This window comes from Dama dama, chromosome X, assembly GCF_033118175.1.
Source record: "Dama dama isolate Ldn47 chromosome X, ASM3311817v1, whole genome shotgun sequence".
In the NCBI taxonomy this organism is placed as follows: Eukaryota; Metazoa; Chordata; class Mammalia; order Artiodactyla; family Cervidae; genus Dama; species Dama dama.
In genome coordinates, this window is record NC_083714.1 from 23,245,713 (window position 1) to 23,268,255 (window position 22,543).

The 22,543-nt window shown below is 46.3% G+C and overlaps 1 long non-coding RNA gene across 2 annotated transcripts in view; it reads left to right on the top strand.

Annotated features, from left to right (window-relative positions):
* LOC133052018 (uncharacterized) overlaps nt 1-22,187 on the top strand; it is a 39,563-nt gene extending 17,376 nt beyond the window's left edge. Inside the window, exon 3 of one of the 2 annotated variants that reach the window (XR_009691988.1) lies at nt 22,019-22,187. This is a non-coding gene — a long non-coding RNA (uncharacterized LOC133052018). Of the gene's footprint in view, nt 1-3,638; nt 3,823-22,018 lie in introns of those variants that run through there. The other variant, XR_009691989.1, reaches the window with a different exon arrangement.
* Nucleotides 22,188-22,543: the final 356 nt, after the last annotated feature.

Genomic DNA, 22,543 nt, shown 5'->3' on the forward strand with positions numbered 1-22,543 from the left:
CTTTGACATTTGATGAATATATCTTCTGGGTGGGGCACAGCAGAGAAGGAGAAAGAGAAAGTTCTACCCTTGACAAGATCGTTTCCCAATGAGGGAAGCAGAGAAGTAAGAAGACAATGATAATATAACGTGACAAGGATGCTGATGGGGTCAGCAGACAGAGCATTGGAAGCAAAGAGCAGGATTGCCTAATTGACACTTGGGGAATCTGGGAAAGCTTCCAACAGGAAATTCCAAGAAACCAAGACCCACGGCTGCCACTGGGCATGGCTACAATGTAAGGGGTGCCCCCTGCAGTTGCACACCACCATTTGTGGTAGCCCAGACTGAAGGGTGAATAGGAATTAGCCAAGAGTCCTTAGCAGGTGTGAAAGTGAAAGCCGCTCAGTCATGTCTGACCCTTTTTGCCCTCATGGACTATACAGTCCATGGAATTCTCCAGGCCAGAATACTGGAGTGGGTAGCCTTTTCCTCCTCCAGGGGATCTTCCCAACCCAGGGATCGAATCCAGGTCTCCCACATTGCAGACGGATTCTTTATCATCTGAGCCACCTGGGAAGCCCATGAATACTGGCATGGGTAGCCTATCCCTTCTCCAGGGGATCTTCCCGACCCAGGAATTGAACCTGAGTCTCCTGCATTGCAGGTGGATTTGTTACCAACTGAGCTATCAGGGAAGCCCTTAGAAGGTATGGTGAACCAAAAGTGGCTCAAAATGGTTAGAGTGGTAAATTTTATTTTATTTTTAAATTTATTTATTTATTTATTTATTTATTTTTGCCAAACTGTGGCATGGTGGGGATCTTAGGTCCCTGATCAGGGACTGAACTGGTGCACCCTGAGTGGAAGCACAGAGTCTTAACCACTGGACCACTAGTGAAGTCCCCTAGAGTGGTAAATTTTAAAATTAAAATTTTGTCCTGTTTCCTTTATCATTTGGGCTCTTTCTCCACACACACATTTTAAAATACAGTTGACCCTGGTAAATGTGGATGGAGGGAGTGTGGGAACTGGAAATGCATCATTTTACGGCAATCATTGTAGAGATTAGATTGGACAAAAACCATCCATAGGTGCTAAATTTAGTGGAGATTTTAATGAGAAGCAGGATATTTGCATGATCTTAAAGTGTCTCCCCACAGGCTGCTTATTATGGGCAAGGGAGAGATTGAAGAGTAGGTATAAAGTCAAGTGTCACTGACTCGATGGACATGAGTTTGAGCAAACTCCAGGAGTTGGTGATGGACTGAGAAGCCCAGCATGCTGCAGTCCATGGGGTCGCAAAGAGTCGGACGTGACTGAGCGGCTAAACAATAGAGTAGAGAAATCAGGCACCACCTTGAACTCGTGATCAAAATTAAAATCACCAATGAGAGACAGACGTACACTGAGTACCTCCACATCAGAAAGAACATTAGCTCCACAGCAGCATGCCAGCAGAGAGGCATGACCCCAGTCGACTCATGAGGAAACAACATGAGGAGCATTCATTATGTTAAAAGTGCTAGCAGGAGAAGGAACTGTAGTCTTCAGAAATCACTGGGTCATAAAAGACCCCCAAAATGCTGTGGAATGTTCCAGTTTAATGAAAGCTAAAGAAGGAGCAACTCAGTTCAATACCCGACCCTAGAGTAATTCTGGTACTAGACAGGGAGGAATGTCCTGAAGGACATCAGTGTGTTACCTGACAAAAGAAAAATACGGACAGTAGAAGCAAGTACTGTGACCGTGTTCAATTCATGAACTGAGAGCTGGGCCATGGCTGTGGCAGAGGGGATGCCTCTGTGCTTGGGAGATAGAAACTGAAGTGGAGGCGTAAAGGGTCATGATGTGTACTCCTTACTCTCAAATGGCTCCGAAAAAGTGTGTATGAGTGTGTAAAAGATGGATATACAAATATGTATATATGTGTATGGTGTGTGACCATATACTGTATATACATAATTAAGTGTGTATATATGGATAGAGATAGATGGAGAGAGACAGACAGAAACAGAGACAGCCCTTGAAGATGTACAGTTGGCCTATGAACAACATATGTTTGAACTGCATGGATTCATTTATATGGGGATTTTTTTCAACAGTCAATACTACTGTACTACACAATTCTTGGGTGTAGAAATGCAGACACAGAGGAAACACATATATGTATAAGTTATACAGATACTCTAAGTTATACATGGATTTTCAGATTTTTTGACTGCTCAGATGGTCAGCGCCCCTAACCCTATGTTTTGCAAGGGTCAACTGTACATACAGAGTGTGTGTGTAGAGAAAAGCCAAATGATAATGGAAACAGGATAAAATTTTAACAATAGGTGAATCTGGGTAAAGGGTATACAAGTGTTCCTAGTGCTATTTTTATTTGCACAACATTTTAAAATTTGAAATTATTTCCAAATAATAAAACAATTATAATCAGGTGTCACAGACAGAGGACCAGGGTATAGGACATGATGGTTTGGTACACTTTCGTATTGCAAAGTGATTACCATCACTAGTGTTAGCTAACGCCTTCATCATGTCACATAATTACCATTTTGTTTTTGTGCTGAGAACATTTAAGATCTATTTTCTTAACAATTTTCAAGTATGTAATGCACTATGATTAGCCATAGTCAGCAGGCAATATATTAGATCCCCAGAACTGACTCATACCTGGAAATTCATACCCTTTGACCAACATCTCCCCATTTGGCAGCAGCCAAATCTTGAAGTGACTTGAGTGCCACAGTGGGAATCTGGGCTTTATTGGAAGACAATGAGATACACATAACAGAAATACTTTTTAAAAAAGACCTCGCACCACAATGTTGATTCATGCTTGGATTTCTAATTTGTAGGTCTTGGTAGTTACAGATTTGGAATCATTGTCACATACACTGTATAACAGGGCTGGGAGGGAAGGTAAAAATGTATATTCTTGAGACTTTCCTGGTAGTCTACTGGTAAAGTCTCCATGCTTCCCCTGCAGGGGGGCACAGGTTCAATCCCTAGTCAGGTAACTAGGATCCCACATGCCATGCAGTGCAGCCAAAAAAACTTTTTCTTTTTCTTTTTTTTTAAAAAAAGATATAATCTCAACAGAGGGCAGGGAAGGGGCTTGGCTTCAGAGGATGCTCAAGGATGGAGAGAAAAAGGCAGCATGCTGTAGGCTGAGCAGAGGGAGGCATAGGGCTAATTTTCTGAGCACCTGTTATGTTTAGGGGACACTTCACCCAAGAGGTACAAAGATGAGAATGGTGGTCCCTTCCCAAGAAGTCCAGTGGTGTTACCTTGCTGGAGGACTGGCGGGGTGGTGTCCTGAATCTGTCTGAGCAGCCAAAGAGGGCTTGGGCTTCAACCTGGTCTTGCAGGACTATAGTGGGGGGCTGGCGGAGCTTTTGCTGTAGGGGGCTGTCTCTCCAGCAGACCTAGAGGATGGGGGTTGGGAAGAGAGCCTTGTGTTTTGTGAAGACTTACCAGGAAAGAAAGGCGCGACACCTCCTTCAGACTCTGAGAATCAGGCCCCACCCACCCAGAGCAGAAACGTGGGGCTCTCACCTCCTCAGGTCAGAAGTCTCAGGGGGAGAATGGGAACTGCTTTTCCAGCCTCACCCTAAATTTCCTCTCCCCGGTTCTTCCCTCTCTTCTGAAAGGAAGCTCCAGACCACATTTTGGAAGATCTGAGCACCTTCCCTCTGGGAAATCTTCAGTGACTCCACCCCAGAGAGACCTGGAGCTCCCCAGTCACTGCAGGAGCTGCCCACCTGAGACCTCTCTGTTGCCAGGGAAGTCTTCCTTCCCAGTGGTCCCTGCAGGACCCAGGCCACCCATTTTCTGGAAGCCACTTCCCCAAATCCCAGGAATGCCCTCTGGCTCTGTGGACAGGTGCATCACCCTATTCTGGGCATGCTCCCGACTTCCTCATTGGTGTCAAAACTTCCTTTCCACTTCATGTTCTGTCCTTACTGTCCAGGAAAATCTTATGTCAGTAGGATAAATCATATAAACTGGGTTTTGTTCACGCATGAGCTAGCTGTGAAGTCAGCGTCTGTCCCCAGAATTGACTGGAACTTCGGGTACCTGAGACTCCGAGAGAAAGACCTATTCAGTCAGGCAGGGCCTTCTTCCTGTTGCCTTGGGCACATCATTCAGCACTGGTTGTGGATAGGGTGGAGAATGGAGGTGGGTGGGTAGGGATGGTGGGGGACCTGGAGGCAGGAAAACACATCAAGAGGCTGAGACTGCATGTCCAGGTGATGGTGGCCTGACCTCAAGTCTTGCCAGGGTGTGCAGGGCTAGGCTGATGAAGTGAAAACGTGCAGAATGGAAGAGGCCTGACTTGGTGCCCAGACATGTGGACAAGTGGGATGAGAGGTTGCCCAGGTTTCCTGCTTGGCCACATAGGTGAGCAGCAGTGCCTTTATCGAGAAAGGGCTCATCGGGAGGGACAGACTGTGGGTTTGAGGGGGAGAGAAAGGAGTCTAGTGTGGTTGGGCCTTCAAATTTGAGTTGCCTCTGGGACAGCCAAGTGGGGCTGGCCAGGAGGTGCTTGAATTGAGGCCACAATGTGTGGTCTGGAGCATGGGAGCAAAGTTTGGCCTGGAAACAGAAAGTTTTAATATTTTAACCCAGACACACACACCAGAACTTCCAACTTGGTACACTCCCCAGGTCATTCAGCTCAGGGCCTGCTAATAGAATAAGGCATGGTTTTACAATGTCTCCTTAATAGGTGGTGTGGAACCATAAGGACAACAGTCCTAGTGACCCGAAGATGTGGGAGTCCAGAGAGTCATGCCTCTCTGCAAACTACACAGCAGGCCTCTCCTCTTCTCTAAACCCCATGAATGGTGTGGTCAGAAGGCACCGGCTGGAAGATGTGTGTGGGGGGGGAAGTGGTTTGGGTGGGACATGGGTGCCCAGCAGGGAGTGGGACTTTTGTAAATCTGTTTGAACCCTCCCCTTTCAGAGCCTATTGAGCCTTTGTGTCTGCATCGTTACCCTCGCCAGTTCCCATCCCCTATACCACAGGAGGGCAGCACTGCGCTCTCAGCTGCCCAGGATGTTCTCAGACTGATGCCAAGAGCAGATGGCTCCCAGTTAGCACTTCTGTTGGCCTCGGAGGGCATGGGGTGGAGTGGGGGCCGGGGAGGGGTGCAGGGGATGGTGGCAGAGGTGACTTTTCTCCCAGGTTGGAAGAGCAACAACTGGTGTCTGAACTTCCCGGTTACAGAACACCTACATGCATACTAAGTCACTTCCATCATGTCCAACATAGCCCACCAGGCTCCTCTGTCCATGGGATTCTCCAGGCAAGAATAGTGGAGTGGGTTGCTATGCCCTCCTCCAGGGTCCACTGCTCTACTTCCTGCCTGCTAGCTCTCCTGATTGGCCTAGGCTAGCTTGGCACCTGCACCCAACAAGTAGACAGAATGAAAAGAAATTGAGGGGTGGGATGGAGAGAATAGAGGCAATGAGGGAAGTCCAGAAAAATACAGCCTAAATGGGAAACCATTTGGCTTGGGAAGAAAAGTACAGGTGAGTCTTCTGACCAGATGTCTATGGAAATTTCCAGTTTTACCTACCACCTAGTAGCTGGGAACAAGTCACTTCATGTCTCTGTCTGTCTCAGTTCAGTTCAGTTCAGTTGCTCAGTCATTTCCGACTCTTTGTGACCCCATGGACTGCAGCACGCCAGGCTTTCATCAACTCCCAGAGCTTGCTCAAACTCATGTCCATTGAGTCAGTGATACCATCCAACAATCTCATCGTCTGTCGTCCCCTTCTCCTCCTGCCTTCAGTCTTTCCCAGCATCAGGGTCTTTTCCAATGAGTCAGTTCTTTGCATCAGGTGGCCAAATTATTGGAGCTTCAGCTTCAGCATCAGTCCTTCCAGTGAATACTCAGGACTGATTTCCTTTAAGATGGACTGGTTGGATCTCCTTGCAGTCCAAGGGACTCTCAAGAGTCTTCTCCAACACAACAGTTCAAAAGCATCAATTCTTCAGCTCTCAACTTTCTTTATAGTCCAACTCTCTCATCTATACATGACTACTGAAAACAACCATAGCTTTGACTAAATGGACCTTTGTTGGCACAGTAATGTCTCTGCTTTTTAATACGCTGTCTATGCTGGTCATAGCTTTTCTTCCAAGGAGCAAGCGTCTTTTAATTTCATGGCTGCAATCACCATCTGCAGTGATTTTGGAGTCCAAGAAAATAAAGTCTGCCACTGTTTCCACTGTTTCCCCATCTATTTGCCATGAAGTGATGGTACTGGATGCCATGATTTTAGTTTTTTGAATGTTGAGTTTTAAGCCAGCTTTTAGAAAATTATCTAACGGGGCTTTTCTAGAAGATCTCCTTGGTTTCCTCCAGCCATGCTCTGTACTGCTGACATACACACCTGCAGTCTGGTGGGCAGAGGGAAAGGCTGATACCCTAGAAAAAGGGCATCATGTGAAGTTTGGGAGAGGCGTGGTTTTTTTGTTTGTTTGGCTTTGATTTTTTGGAAGGGAGGATGGCTGTGCCACATGGCGTGTGGGACCCTAATTCCCCAACTGGGGATGGAACCCCCCTGCACTGGGAGCATCGAGTCTCAAACACAAGACAACAAGGGAAGTCCTGAGAGGTGTGTTTTTAAGAAAATAATTTCTTTAGAAGGAAGCAAACATGCGGAAAACATCCCAGTTGATGAGAGAGGCTGAAAAAGACAAGTTTCTGAAAGACTTGGGTAAACTCATGGCTGACAGTTTACTGAAGGACTCAAGGACGATGGTGGGGTCTTTGCATCTCATGATGCCCTCGTCTGGGTTAGAGGAATGGGGCCTCACCCACAGGGTGGCATTTTTATACCCTTGTGTTCTCGTGTCCTTCAAACACCCTGGCTCATGTCCTCGATGCAGTATAGACATACCCACACCTTTTCCCACATGCTGAAACCACTGCCCAAAGACAGGCAAGGTGATCTGAAAATGAAGCCCAGCAGCTTCCAGGGTGCAGAGAGGAGGATTCCTCCCAGCCCCTCCTCCCTCCTGCTACTTCCGGTCTCCAACTGCAGTCTGGGCTCAACTCCTGATGAGCCAGCCCTTGGCCTCTTGCTCTGCCTGTGCTTTATGACGTTCATAATAACCCTATGAAAATGATAAGGCTGGCCTTTTTCAATCCTGCCTCTGCACTGCAACCTTCCCTAATAGTGTTTTTCTCCTGCTACTCTTCTGTTTAGAATGCCTCCAACTGCCTGCTCTCTTGAGTCCCAATTCATGGCCTGACATTCAAAGAGAATTTACCATTAATTCAGCACTTACAGTGTGCCAGGCATTAAATCTAAGCATCGTGTGCCCTGATTGTGGTAGCAAGTCTAGGATGGGACTTGCTAGGACCTCCACTATTTGTCAAATGGGGATGAATAAGTGGTCAGGACAACCCTGAAAAGCAGGTATTATTATTCCCCATGATACTAATTATGAGAGGTAAGGCTTAGGGGAGTGAGTAACTTGCCCAAGGTCATGATTAATAAGAGGACATGTCAGGATTCAAACCGAGGTCCTGATTCTAAATCCTGGGGATGTTTATATAGATGGCTCTTCAAGTCTCCCCCACCCTCAGCGTCCCTCACCCAGGAAGGTTCTGGCCCAGTGGACACATCCTTGTGATATTTTTGGTTCCAGTTATTCCTGTGGAGATGACTGCAGCCTTCCAGACAGAGGGCATGTAGGATAGATGCCCCACCTACAGGCAGTTTTTAGTGGCTCAGTCGTGTCTGACTCTTTGCAACCCTATGGATTATAGCCCACCAGGCTTCTCCGTCCATGGGATTCTCCAGGCAAGAATACTGGAGTGGGTTGCCATTTCCTTCTCCACAGGATCTTCCCAACCCAGAGATAGAACCCATGTCTCCTGCATTGGCAGGTGGGTTTTTTTAACCTCTTAGCCACCTGGGAAGCCTGCACCTACAGGCACTACCTGCCACAACTGGCTCATCGTGTCCTGAGGATTGGCCATACAATAAGGCAGCTGCCCCTGGAAACGTCCACAGCTTTCCCAGGAGAGGCACACCCCTGGCCTGGCACAACCTCTGATCTGTCTGGGGAGGAGGCACATCCCGGAAATGCTGTGTAGCAGGATTTCCTTTTAGGGAGCTGCCATGTGGCCAAGGCTGTTCTCACGGAGAAGAGCTCCACCTGTCACTGCCGTGGAGCCACCTTCAGGTGCCCCCTCTGCTCCTACAGACCCTACTGACCTCTGGTGGGCAGAGTGTAAAGGTACTGCGCTGGCTGGGCAGCCTTAGAGGGCTTGACTCTCAGCCAGGCTGTGCTCTCACATCTCCTGGTGTGGGGGAAGCCAGCTACCCCTACCAGGTTGATTCATCTATGCCAGTACTGTGGGTAGGTCTCAACCTCGCTATGCCTCAGTTTCTTCACCTGTGAAACAGGGATAAACAAAGTCCCCTCCACTGTACCTGAAAACCTGAGACAAAGCTTTAACTGGGGGGAAGATGGATGGGTTAATTCAAGATGCCAAGGCCCCAGGGGGGCACTTGTGAAATTCTTGGTACTTGACCAGAAGGATTAGATATGATTTATTAATAACAATGTGAAGCTACCTTTTTCATGTTGCAGCACACAGAGAACTTTTGTCTAGCACCCTGGGATGAAAAGGAAGAGCCATCTCAGGCTCTACCCAGTGCCACCCCCCACCCCCCTGCCCAAAGGCTGACAGCACCAACATCTCAGCATTGCTGGAATCCTTTTGCAGCACCTGGGTGGCAAGCTCTGTCTGCTGTATACAAAAGTTGTCGCAAAAGCAGTGGTGAGCCCTGTCAGGATTCGAATTCCCTTCTTTCTACATGAAGACAGTCAGCCAAGGGTTTGGTGGGTGGCCCTGCAGTGACCATAGGTGCAGGTGGGAATGGCCGCTGAGCAGCAGGAAAGGGTCTTCTATGCCTGCCTTGGCCCCCAGGCAGAGCTCTGCAGACTCGACTTTACTTGGGCTCCTTTTCTGAGGCAGAGAGGCAACAAGATCACAGCCACCCCACAGGCCTCTGGGCCAATGCAGATTGCATCTGGGGATAATGTGCGTTGAGCAGAGACCAGAGACATGGTATCTGCTCAGAGCAGAATCGTGGGACCAGAGCATCTGCTGTCTGCCACCCCACAAGCTGCTTCTCTTCCCTCCTTCTGCTACACTCAGGCCTTGTTGACTCATTCATCCCCGAAGTCCTTAATGAGGGGCAGCCGACTGCCAAATACCGTGTCAAGTACTGGGACCACAGGCTGGGACTGTTGGCTTCCAGCAACTCAGCCAGGTAGAAAGAAAGACATGGAAAGAGGGGCACTGAATAGGGAATGTCTATAAAGAGGAGGGAAGGTGCAGGAGGGCCTAAGACAGCCTCAGGGAGTCAGGAAAGTTTGCAAGGACACTCGAAGAATAAATGGGAATGGGGGAGGGAAGAGTAACTGGGGAGTAATGAGGCAGTTTTCCAGAGAGAAGGACATGTACAAAGGAAGCTTTGAGATGGGAAGAGTGAGGCATGTTCAAAGCACATCAAGGAGTCCAGTTGTGATAGAATAAAAAGTGCTAGATGGGAGTGGGAGTAGGGTGATGAAGCCAGGCTGGCAGCAGTCAGATCAGAGAGATGCCAGTGAAAGGAGTTTTTTTTAACTTATTTTTATTATTCTTATTTTATTTTTTAATATTTTGGCCACACCATGCAGCACGTGGTATCTCAGGTTCCCGACCAGGGATTGAACCCACGCCTCCTATGTTGGGATTGTGTAGTCTTAACCAGTGGGCCACCACGGAAGTCCCTGAAAGGAGTTTTTACTTCATTCTTAAGGCAATGGGGGGGTGGGGGGTGGTCACTGGAGCATTCTGAATAGGGGAGCACTGTGATCCAAGGCACTATTAAGCAACACGGTTCTGGCAGAGAGATGGGCAGACTGTGAAGGGCCTCCTGAGGAGGTCACTGCAGTTGTCTGGATTCTGTGGGTTCAAAGCCTGAATGAGGACATTGTCAGGGAGGGTATAAAGGAGGGATTTAAGAGCCCTGAAATAAACAGAATCAACAGAATGTGGTGGGTGTACAAAAGTAGGTGATAAGGGAGAGATCATGACAAAGGGCTTCCCAGGTGGCACCAATGCAGGAGACATAAGAGACTCGGGTTTGATCCCGGGGTGGGGAAGATCCCCTGGAGGAGGACATGGCAACCCACTTCAGTATTCTTGCCTGGAGAATCCCATGGACAGAGGAGGCTGGCAGGCTACAGTCCATGGGGTCACACAGAGTCAGACACAACCAAAGCAACTTAGCATGCTTTGTAAGGGGAGCTGAAGCCATGCTCATGAATGAGATGAGGAATAGAATTATGAATAAGAAGAGAAGAGGGCTAAGGATGGAACTCTGGAGCTAGTGCACAGGCACTTAAAACATGAAAAGGAAATGAGGGCGAGCCAAGTGTCCTAGCAATGAAGGGAGGAGAGAATGGCTGTCAGAGCCAGATGTACCAGAAAAGAGAGCAGGGACACAAGGAGAGACATTTCAGCAGAGTAATGGAGGCAGGAGCCACACTGCAGAGGGCTGATTCCAGCAGCTGAGACTGAAGGGCAAGAAACGACTGAAGCTGCAAGGGAGCTCTGTGTCAAAGGAGGGTTTTGTTGAAGGTATTTATTCAAATCTCCACGTTGAGGGGAAGAGATGGAGAGAGAGGGAGAGCTTAAAGCTAGGAGCTGAGACCAGGGGCTGGGCCTTTACACCCCCTCATCAGTCAGTCACTGGATACAGGCTGCCCCAGGAAGTTGGCTGGCCTTTGGCCAACGCAGCTCTCTTCCGTGGAGGCAGTCCCCAGAGGAGTCTGACAGCTGAGAGCTGTTGGCTTAGGCACTGAGTCCTGTCATGAAGAGGGTCCAGGGAAGTACATACAATGCCCGCCACAGAGAGAAAGGGGGCGCCATTGCACTTGAGTTGAATCTGTGGGCCAGTCAGGCTGAGGCTGAAGTTTACACTGTTGGCCTGAATTTTGCTTCATGAAAATGGAAATAGGTCTTTCTGCTGAAAGGGGGTGCTGGCGGGGGTTGTGGGCTGGAGGCAAGTGGAATGAATGGTGGTGGGATGGCTGCTTCGGGACCCGGAAGAGGAGCTGCCCAGGGACATGGGGCTGGATCGCCAGGTGGCGTTGGGGTCTATGAAACTAGAGAAGGAATCATTTTGGCAGGCTCAAATAGCATTCAGGTTTCAAGGTCTCTCATCCTCAGCTATATGGCTCTGTCCTCCCTTGGATTTAGTTAGTTTGTACCAGGAAACGTCTATGTGTCATTTCAGAAGAATATTATGTTGCACTATGTTCCTAAATTCAAAAACTTTTAACCTCAACTATTTTCTAAACAAGGGCTTCCCTAGTAGCTCAGCTGGTAAAGAATCCACCTGCAATGCAGGAGACCCCAGTTCCATTCCTGGGTTGGGGAGATCTGCTGGAGAAGGGATAAGCTACCAACTCCAGTATTCTTGGGCTTCCCTGGTGGCTCAGCTGGTAAAGAATCCACCTAAACAAGACCTAAATTCACGAATGCTGGTACCTAACTGATTTTTGTTATGATAATAGTTAATTATGCTAATGGAAACAATCTGGCTAACTGGAAATAAAACAATGTGGATACTAAACATTGCAAACCAATCAGAAAACTCAGAGTCGACAATAAAGAAAATATACATGTCTATGAGCAGATGAATGGAAATTACAGGAGTCAGGATTAAATCTAATTAGTAGGCAAATCCAAAATGTAGGAAAATTCAAAGGAAAATTAATTAGGAAGTCACAAAAGCAAAGCCATTGCTGTGATGATGAAATCAGAACAGGTAGCTTGTCGGGTACTAGAGTGACAAAAAACAAGTACACAGCTCAATTAAATGGGCTTTTAAAATCCATACAGGAAGTATATGGAGAGTTATTTCAAAATGATGCTTTGCTTTTCAGAGAAGAGGGGGTCCCCACACGATGGGGAGTGGTTAGAATGAGAACTCACTCAGCTGAGAGTGTGGGCTACACTGCCAACTGTGCCTCTCACAGGAAACCAGCTTGTCATCCATGAGTAACTGAGTGAGTAGCAACAACTTGTGTAACTGGCAGTAGCAATATGACTCCTAGGAAATAAATGACGCAGCCAAATACAGAACAAAGTCAACATTTGTGATGGGGCCTCACCCTACTTCCCTGCACAGATTTGCTACTGAGCACATGTTTTTTGCCCAAGCTATCAGCAACTCTAATTGTAGAAAGTTTAGGACACAGAGAATGGCAGACCAATTTGGCAGACCAAATTCAACTCAATTGCCTTGCTGCGCCCTAAAAGCATTCTAGATATAAGGGGAGTTGATCTTGCTTCCAGTTGTACCTTAGAAATACAATGGGGCTGCCCAGAGCCTCCAGTGCTGGATAGCTCCTACAGCTCCTTCCAGCAGCCTGTCAGATCTAGGCAAGAGTTCCAAGATCTCCAACCACTGCCCACCATCCCTCAGCCTCTAGACTCAGAAACACACACGCACAGAGTGTAATGATAACGCCTACTTGATCATGCTCTGCACAGTTGATTAAGGGCTTTTTTTTTTAAAAAAATTATTACTTGTTTATTTTGGGCTGTGCCGGGTTTTCATTGCTGTGTAAGCTTTTCTCTAGTTGCAGTGAGCAAGGGCTGCTCTCTAGTTGTGGTGTGCAGGCTTCTCATTGCGGTGGTTTCTCTTGTTGTGGAGCACGGGCTCTAGGGCTTGCAGGCTTCAGTAGCTCGGACACGTGGTCTCAGTAGTTGTGACTCCCAGGCTCTAGAGCACAGGCTCAGCAGTTGTGGTGCATGGGCTTAGCTGCCCCTCGGTACGGTGGGATCTCCCCAGATCAGGGAGCAAACCCGTGTCTCCTGCATTGGCAGGCAAATTCTTTACCACTGAGCCACCAGGGAAGCCCCAGGGGTTTGCCTTTATGACGTCATTTTTTTTTCCTCTGAAGAACTCTATACAGCAGGTACAGGCAGACTTTGCATTTTTTTTTTAATTTTTCAATTAAAAATTGGGGTATAGTTGATTTACAATGTTGTGTTAGTTTCAGATGTATACCAAGTGAATCAGTTATATATATATACCCACTCTTTTTTAGATTCTTTTCCCATATAGGCCATTACAGAGTAGAGTTCCCTGTGCTATACAGTAGGTCCTTACTAGTTATCTATTTTATATATAGTAGTGTGTATCTGTCAATCCCAATCTTCCAATTTATCCCTCCTCTCTCTTACCCCTAGTAACCATGTTTATGTTCTACATCTGTAACTCTATTAATGTTTTGTAGATAACTTCATTGGTAGCCTTTTTTAAGATTCCACATACAAGTGATATCATATGGTATTTGTCTTTCTGTGTCTTACTTACTTCACTCAGTATGACAATCTCTAGATCCATCCATGTTGCTGCAAATGGCACTATTTCACTGGCTGACTGATATTCCGTTGTGTATATGTACCACATCTTCTTTACCCATTCCTCTGTCAGTGGACATCTATGTTGCTTCCATAGTATTGCAATGAACACTGGGGCATATATCTGGAGAAAACCAGACCTTGTTTTATTGTGCTTCACTTTACTGCACTTTGCAGATACTAGGGGGAGAGGTTGTTTGTTTTTTTCTTTTTTTGGTGGCTCTGCATGTAGGATCTTAGTCCCCCAACCAGGGATTGAACCCATAGGCCCTGCAATGGAAGTGTGGAGTCTTAACCACTGAGCCACCAGGGAAATCCTGCAGATACTGTGTTTTTTGCAGATTGAAGGTTTCTGACCACCCTTCATTGAGCAAGGGCTTCCCAGGTGGCTCAGTCATAAAGAATCCACCTGCCAATGCAGGAGACGGAAGAGACTTGAGTTCAATCTCTGGGTCAGGAAGATCCCCTGGAGTAAGAAATGGCAACCCACTCCAGGATTCTTGCCTGGAAAATTCCATGGACAGAGGACACTGGTGGGTTACAGTCCATGGGATCTCAGATAGTGGGACACAACTAAGCCATAGAGCATGCATTGAGCAAGTCTATTGGTGCCATTTTTCTAAGAGCAAATTGCTCACTTCATGTCTCTGTGTCACATTTTGATAATTCTTGAAATATTTCATATTTTTCATTATTATATTTGTTATTGTGATCCATCATCAGTGATCTTGATGTTACTACTGCAAAAAGATTACAACTTGATGGAGGCTCAGATGCTGGTTAGTATTTTTAAAAATAAAGTCTTTTTAAATTAAAGTATGTACATTTTTTTAATTTGAGACATAATGCTATTGCACACTTAAGGGACTATAGTGAAAGTGAAATCGCTCAGTTGTGTCTGACTCTTTGCGACCCCGTGGACTGTAGGCCACTAGGCTCCTCCATCCATGGGATTTCCCAGGCAAGAATACTGGAGTGGTAAAAATAACTTTTATATGCACTGGTAAACTAAAAAATTCATATGACTCACTTCACTGCAATATTTGCTTTATCACAGTGATCTGGAACCAAACCCACAGTATCTCCAAGGTGTGGCTGTACTATTATCCTCACTTTCTAGATGAGGACATTGACGCATTAAAAGGTAAAGTGACTTGCTCAAGGTCACAGGCAGTACATGATAGCACCCAAACAATCTGATGGCAAGGTTGTACATTTCCCAGGACTATGATACCTCCCATATTTTGAGGACTACACCAGTGATTTATTTAAATTAACTAATCTACTTAGTTGACTGCACTGGGTCTTAGTTCAATCCCTGGGTCAGGAAGATCCCCTAGAGTAAGAAATGGCCACCCACCACAATCACAGAACACTAACCAAACTGATCACATGGACCACAGCCTTGTCTAACTCAGTGAAACTATGAGCCATGCCATGTAGGGCCACCCAAGACAGATGGATCATGGTGGAGAGTTCTGACAAAACGTGGTCCACTGGAGAAGAGAATGGCAAACCACTTCAGTAATCTTGCCTTGAGAACCCCACGAACAGTATGAAAAGGCAAAAAGATATGACACTGAAAGATGAACTTCCAAGGTCGGCAAGTGCCCAATATGCTACTGGACATCAGTGGAGAAATAACTCCAGAAAGAATGAAGAGACGGAGCCAAAGCAAACACAACACCCAGTTGTGGATGTGACTGGTGATGGAAGTAAAATCCGATGCTGTAAAAAACAATATTGCACAGGAACCTGGAATGTTAGGTCCATGAATCAAGGTAAATTGGAAGTAGTCAAGCAGGAGATGGCAAGAGTGAACATTGACATTTTAGGAATCAGTGAACTAAAATAGACTGGAATGGGCAAATTTAATTCAGATGACCATTATATCTACTACTGTGGGCAAGAATCCCTTAGAAGAAATAGAGTAGCCCTCATAGTCAACAAAAGAGTCTGAAATGCAGTACTTGGACACAATCTCAAAAATAACAAAATAATCTCTGTTCATTTCCAAGGCAAATCATTCAATATCACAGTAATCCAAATCTATGCCCCAACCACTAATGCCAAAGAATCTGAGGTTTAACAGTTCTATGATGACCTACAAGACTTTCTAGGACTAACACCAAAAAAAATGTCCTTTTCATCATAGGGAACTGGAATGCAAAAGTAGGAAGTCAAGAGATACCAGGCCTTGTTTGGCCTTGGAGTACAAAATGAAGCAGAGCAAAGGTTAACAGAGTTTTGCCAAGAGAATGCACTGGTCATAGCAGACACCCTCTTCCCATAACACAAGAGAGGACTCTACATATGTACATCACCAGATGGTCAATACTGAAATCAGATTGGTTATATTCTTTGCAGCCAAAGATAGAGAAGCTCTATACAGTCAGCAAAAACAAGACCGGGAGCTGACTGTGGCTCAGATCATGAACTCCTTATTGCCAAATTCAGACTTAAATTGAAGAAAGTGGGGAAAACCACTAGACCATTCAGGTATGACCTAAATTAAATCCCTTACAATTATACAGTGGAAGTGACAAATAGATTCAAGGGATTAGATTTTATAAAGTGGCTGAAGAACTATGGATGGAGGTTTGTGACATTGGACAGGAGACAGCAACCAAGACTATCCCCAAGAAAAAGAAATGCGAGAAGGCAAAATGATTGTCTGAGGAGGCCTTACAAATAGCTGAGAAAAGAAGAGACACTAAAGGCAAAGGAGAAAAGGAAGGATATATCCATCTGAATGCAGAGTTCCAAAGAATAGCAAAGAGAGATAAGAAAGCCTTCCTAAGTGATCAGTGCAAAGAAAGAAAGGAAAACAATAGAATGGGAAAGACTAGAGATCTCTTCAAGAAAATTAGAGATACCAAGGGATCATTTCATGCAAAGATGGGCACATAAAAGACAGAAACGGTATGGACCTAAGTGAAGCAGAAGATATTAAGAAGAGATGGCAAGAATACACAGAAGAACTATACAAAAAAGATCTTAATGACCCAGATAACCACAATGGTGTGATCACCCACCTAGAGCCAGACATCCTGGAATGTGAAGTCAAGTGGACCTTAGGAAGCATCACCACGAACAAAGCTAGTGGAGGTGATGGAGTTCCAGCTGAGCTATTCCAAATCCTAAAAGATGATGCTGTGAAAGTGTTGCATTCAATAAGCCAGCAAATTTGGAAAACTCAGCAGTGGTCACAGGACTGGAAAAGGTCCGTTTTCATTCCAATCCCAAAGAAAGGCAATGCCAAAGAATGTTCAAACTACCACACAATTGTACTCATCTCACACGTTAGCAAAGTAATGTTCAAAATTCTCCAAGACAGGCTTCAACAGTATGTGAACTGAGAACTTCCAGATGTTCAAGCTGGATTTAGAAAAGGCAGAGGAACCAAACCTCAAATTGCCAGTATCCACTGTATCATAGGAAAAGCAAGAGAATTCCAGAAAAACTTCTGCTTCATTGACTATATTAAAGCCTTTGACTGTGTTGATCACAACAAACTGTGGAAAATTCTTCAAGATATGGGAATACCAGATCACCTGACCTGCCTCCTGAGAAATCTGTATACAGGTCAAGAAGCAACAGTTAGAACCGGACATGGAACAACAGACTGGTTCCAAATTGGAAAAGGAGTACGCCAAGGCTGTATATTGTCATTCTGTTTATTTAACTTATATGCAGAGTACATCATGTGAAATGCTGGACTGGATGAAGCACAAGCTGGAATCAAGATTGCTAGAAGAAATATCAATAACCTCAGATATGCAGATGACACCACCTTTATGGCAGAAAGTGAAGAGGAACTAAAGAGCCTCTTGATGAAAGTGAAAGAGGAGAGTGAAAAAGCTGGCTTTAAAACTCAACATTCAAAAAATTAAGATCATGGCATCTGGTCCTGTCACTTCATGGCAAATAGAAGGGGAAACAATGGAAACAGTGACAGATTTTATTTTCTAAGGCTCCAAAATCACTGTAGATGGTGATTGCAGCCATGATATTAAAAGACGCTTGCTCCTTGGAAGAAAAGCTATGACCAGCATAGACAGCATATTAAAAAGCAGAGATATTACTTTGCCGACAAAGGTTCATTTAGTAAAGGCTATGGTTTTGCTAGTAGTCATGTATGGATATGAGAGTTGGACAGTAAAGAAAGCTGAGCAGCAAAGAATTGGTGCTTTTGAACTGTGGTATTGGAGAAGCCTCTTGAGAGTCCCTTGGACTGCAAGGAGATCTAACCAATTCATCCTGAAGGAAATCAGTTCTGAGTGTTCATTGAAAGGACTGATGCTGAAGCTGAAGCTCCAATACTTTGGCCACCTGATGCAAAGAGCTGACTCATTGGAAAAGACCCTGATGCTGGGAAAGACTGAGGCAGGAGGAGAAGGGGACGACAGAGGATGAGATGATTGTATGGCATCACCGATTCAATGGACATGAGTTTAAGCAAGCTCTGGGAGTTGATAATGGACAGGGAAGCCTGGCGTGCTGAAGTCCATGGGGTTGCAAAGAGCTGGATACAACTGAGTGACTGAACTGAACTGGGTCTTTGTTGGAGCATATGGGTCTTTGATCTTTCTTGTAGTGTTACGGAAAGATATGTATGTGGGTTCTGGCTGCTCGCTGTTCAAAAGCCAATAAACAGGCCAGGTTGGTGAAAAGGAAAGTTTGCTTTATTTCAGATGGCAGCCACTGGGGAGGGAGGGTGGCAGACATCTATCCAAAGGCCAACACCGCCCCCCTCAAGAAGCAGGGGGTGAGAGCTTTTATAGACAGAGTGGGGGGCTACATGTGGAAACAGCACAATCATCTCTAACAGTCATCTTCAAACTGGTCATAGTGGTCTGATTAGCATCATCTTGGTTGTTTTAGGTACATTTAATCTTCAGTTCCAGGGTCCATTTGTTCCCATTCCTTTGAGGTCAGTTCTTGGAATTGTGGCAGCTCATGTCCTGGGTACAGTCTGGTCATCATGTACTTAACTTCTCCACCTGGTGTTTCAGTATCTTAAGACAGCTTGCAGGATATGGCTCAGAATATTATCTATAGCCCTTGAGAAACAGCTAAATGTCGTTGACTATACTCAATGACTACATTACTATTATTTAATCTCCTCTGTCTGTTTTCCTTTGTTTCAGCATTTCTTACTTCTCTGATTAAACTTATTTTTTGACTAAAGTTTTCCACAAAACTTTAGTTTTTGTCTGCCTGACAAAAGACAGGCAGAGGACATGGTGGGGGTGGGGCAAGGACCATAGGGTCCTGCTCCAGTTCAGTAGCATGGGAAATCTAGTTCCCTGACCAGAGGTGGAACCTGGGCCCCCTGCATTGTGAGTGTGGAGTCTTAGCCACTGGACCACCAGGGAAGTCCCCTAGACCAGTGATTTCTAACTGTTGTGTCTTCTTGGGCCTCTCTGAAAACCTAGTGAAACTAATGAATCCTCTCCACAGAAAAATGCCCACCTGCTTACATATACACACAACATATTTCTTTCAAAGAATTCAAGGACTCTCTGAAGTTCAGCCTGAACTCTGTGGAGCCCAGGTTAAGAACCTCTGCAGTAGGCTAGTCCACTCCAAGGAAGCAACTTGGCCCAGACCCTCACCTGGCTCAGCAGGCCCCCAGCTTCCTCCGGGAGAGAGCATGCACGTGTCCCAAACTTCAAGGGTTCTCTCACGGCTGAAGTTCAGGATGCTCTGGCTCTGTAACCTGACCTTGCAACCTCACATATCCCCACTACCATGCCCAGGGCCATCTCTTGCACCAGGATGAGGTTTCTGGTGGGCTAACCCAGCCCTGGCCTGCAGACAATAAGAAAGCCCTAAGCTTTTCCCCAAAGGGATCAGGGCACCATGCCCCAAATGCAAAAACAGAGATGGAGGGAAATGAAGCTCCCTGGCAGAGCAGATGAAAACTAGGGACCCCAAGGGTGCCACAAGCACTGCTACAGGGCGGAAATGGAGATCAAGTCAGGAAAGGATACAAGAGGACACAGACAGAAACCTGCTCTGAGGGTGGCCAGCCTGGGTGCTGTGGTTTGGTCTCCATTTGTTTTGCCGAAAGTTTTCACTTGCATCTCAGGTTCAAAGGATTTGTTAACAAAATAAGTGACTAAAAAGGAAAAAAAGAAAAAAAAAAGAAAAAAATAAGTGACTCGTTATATACAAATAAATAATACAGATATTTATTAGAGAATTATCTAGCTTACATTCAACATACTAACATTAAAAGAAAAGAGAACTAGAAAGAGCAGAGAACACATCACCAAATTGGGTTTTGACCAACATCCAGACTTAAAGTCCCGTGTCACAGCACATCTGGAGTCCAGATTGGGAAAAGGGTCCTAGGCAGCACGTCTGCTCAATGAGTAAGACTTCAAAGATCACAGTTCAGAGTTCCTGCTTATAATCCCTGGACGGACGCAAACTGATATCATCATCAATCTGTGACCAAATTGCAAGCCTGGTTTCCTGTTAGTGCTGTTTGTTTTATTTTGTTTTGTAAAACTTGGAATGCAGCTAAGCCTGGGGCTTGGTTGGCCAGGCCCCCTCCAGGGGCTCAACAATCTCAAGATGTCTCCCCCATCTTATCTATGGTGCTGTGAGTCTTGCACTCAAAGCAGGCAGTCACTCCCAGTCAAGACAGTGTCCAGGCAGGTTAGAAGCAAGGTCAGAAGCCTGCTCTGCTTTGTCTCTGAAGCCTAAACAAGACTACTCCTTTTTTTAAAATTTCCCTAACACCATTACCAGAAATTCAGTCGATTTGAGCTGTCCCAGAGCTAGAGACACGTGGGATCCACATTTAAGCTCAGCACAGGTTGGGGTGACCATCACTGCAGTTCATTCATTCAAGCAATAGCTAGTATTTAGCATGTGTCTATTGATCAGGCACTTACCATGTGAAAGGTGCTGTTCCAAGCACTTTGCAATATTAACCCACTTCATTCTCATAACCCCATGAGGGGGGTATTGCTATTGTCTCCATTTTCCAGATGGAAAGTCTGAAGCACAAGCAATATTAAGTGACTTGCCCCAGATCATACAGGTGGTAAGTGGCAGAGCTGGGATTCAAACTGGGGCAGTCTGGCCCGCAGTGCCCGTGCTCCTTGGCGAGTGTGGTCCAGGGCCTGGGCTAGTAGACAGCGAGAGAGGTCAGAGCCGTGAGCAGCACAGACGTGGCCCCTGCCCCTGCCCTGTGCTTACCTTCTAGCGTGGCCCCAGGGCGGTCGATGGGTGATTACAGCCCATGGTGACGAGTCGCTCGGTCAGGGTGGGGACGCTGTGACACTGCTGCAGAGGGCCCAGTGGCGGGGCTCCAGTGCAGCAGCCAACAGGTGACAGGGACTCCTTTCTCAGGCCCAGCTTCAACGAAGCCAAGCAAAAGGCAGGGACCCATTTCTGGTGGTGCAGTCTCCTGTTCAGCCCCCACTCTGAAGCCTGGAAACCAAACCGCTGTGAGTGGGGCTCCCATCAGGAACTGCAGGAGCGCAGGAACCAAGCAAGGGTTCTTCCTCCTGTCTGGGGTCTCACAGTGGGAGCTCCCAACAGACCTGCTTCCTTGTCACTCTTTCCTTGAAGAGACAGCAAATTCCCTGAGGAGCCAAGGCCTGCATCTTTCTCAATCATACCCTCAGCACCCAGCACAGGCGGGGACCTAGTCAGCACTCAATAAGCACTGATTCATTCATTCAACCAGTATTTATTGAGCATCTCCTACATTACCAGGAACTACTAGGCTCTGAGATACAACAGTGACCCCCAAAAAACACCCCTGTCCTCACTGTGGGAGTGCCGGACAGTAAAAAAAAAAAAATGAGCAACAAAAATACGCAGGAGGGCTTCCCTGGTGGCTCAGTGGGGAAGAATCTGCCTGCCAGTGCAGGAGAAATGGATTCAATCCCTGGTCCAGGAAGATCCCACTTGCCAAGGAGCAACTAAGCCCATGTGCCACAACTACTGAGCCCACAGGCCCTAGAGCCTGTGCTCCACAACAAGAGAAGCCACTGCAGTGAGAAGCCCGTACACTGTAACTGGAGAGTAGCCCACATAGTAACAAAGGCCCAGCACAGCCAAAAATAAATAAATAAGTAAATAAAATAAACACAGTCTTAAGGGAAAAGGAAATCAAGGAAGGAAGATAGGAAGTATTGGGGGGCGGGTAATGAAATTTTAGATAGAATGGGCAACAAAGACTTCTCTGAGAAAATGACACCTAAGTCAAGACCCGAAACAGGGCAGGGGATGGGCCATGCAGATACCTGAAGGAAAAGTGTTTGAGGCAGGGGAACAGCAAATGCAAAGGCCTCAGGGAGGAATGTGTCTGACATGTCTGAGGGTCAGGGAGAAGACCACCAGTGCAGGAGGGAGTGAGCTGAGGGGGGGGAGTCATAGCAGGAGCTGAGGTCAGAACGAATGAACAAGGAGTGAAGACTGTGTCTGGTGCCTAGGAGCGGGAGAGCCAAACCAGCTGCCAGCGTGGCAGCCCTCCAAACCCTGCTGGGCCTCACAGGGGAGGCAGGGGAGGTCCCATAGGAATGCCTATTAATAACTCCCTCTCTCTCCAGCTCCATTCCAAAGGCCTCACTGGATTCTCAGGCCTGGATTCCCCACTCCACCCCCAACCTCGAGGCCTGGGAGGATAAACGGGGGCTTCCTTGAAACTTCTCCTCCTCTTCAGTCTGGAATTAGGGCTGAGCCAGCAGGAGCAAGCTGAAATTAAGAACTGACCTTTGAGATGGGGAGGGAGGTGGGAGGGGGGTTCGGGATGGGGGACACATGTACACCTGTGGCTGATTCATGTCAATGTATGGCAAAAACCACCACAATATTGTAAAGGAATTAGCCTCCAATTAAATAAGTAAATTTTTAAAAATAAATAAATAAAATAAAATCAATCCCCCCTCTCTAGTCCTTCTGAGAGAAAAAAATCTTTTCCATTAGGGTCTTTAGACAGCAAATTCTCTTTCAAAGTCCCACTTACCCACCTCCCTCCCTGACTCTGGCTCTGCCTTCAGAGGCAAAAAGAATAAGTGGCCTTGGGACTTCCTTGGTAGTCCAGTGATTAGGACTCTGAGCTTACACTGCAGGGG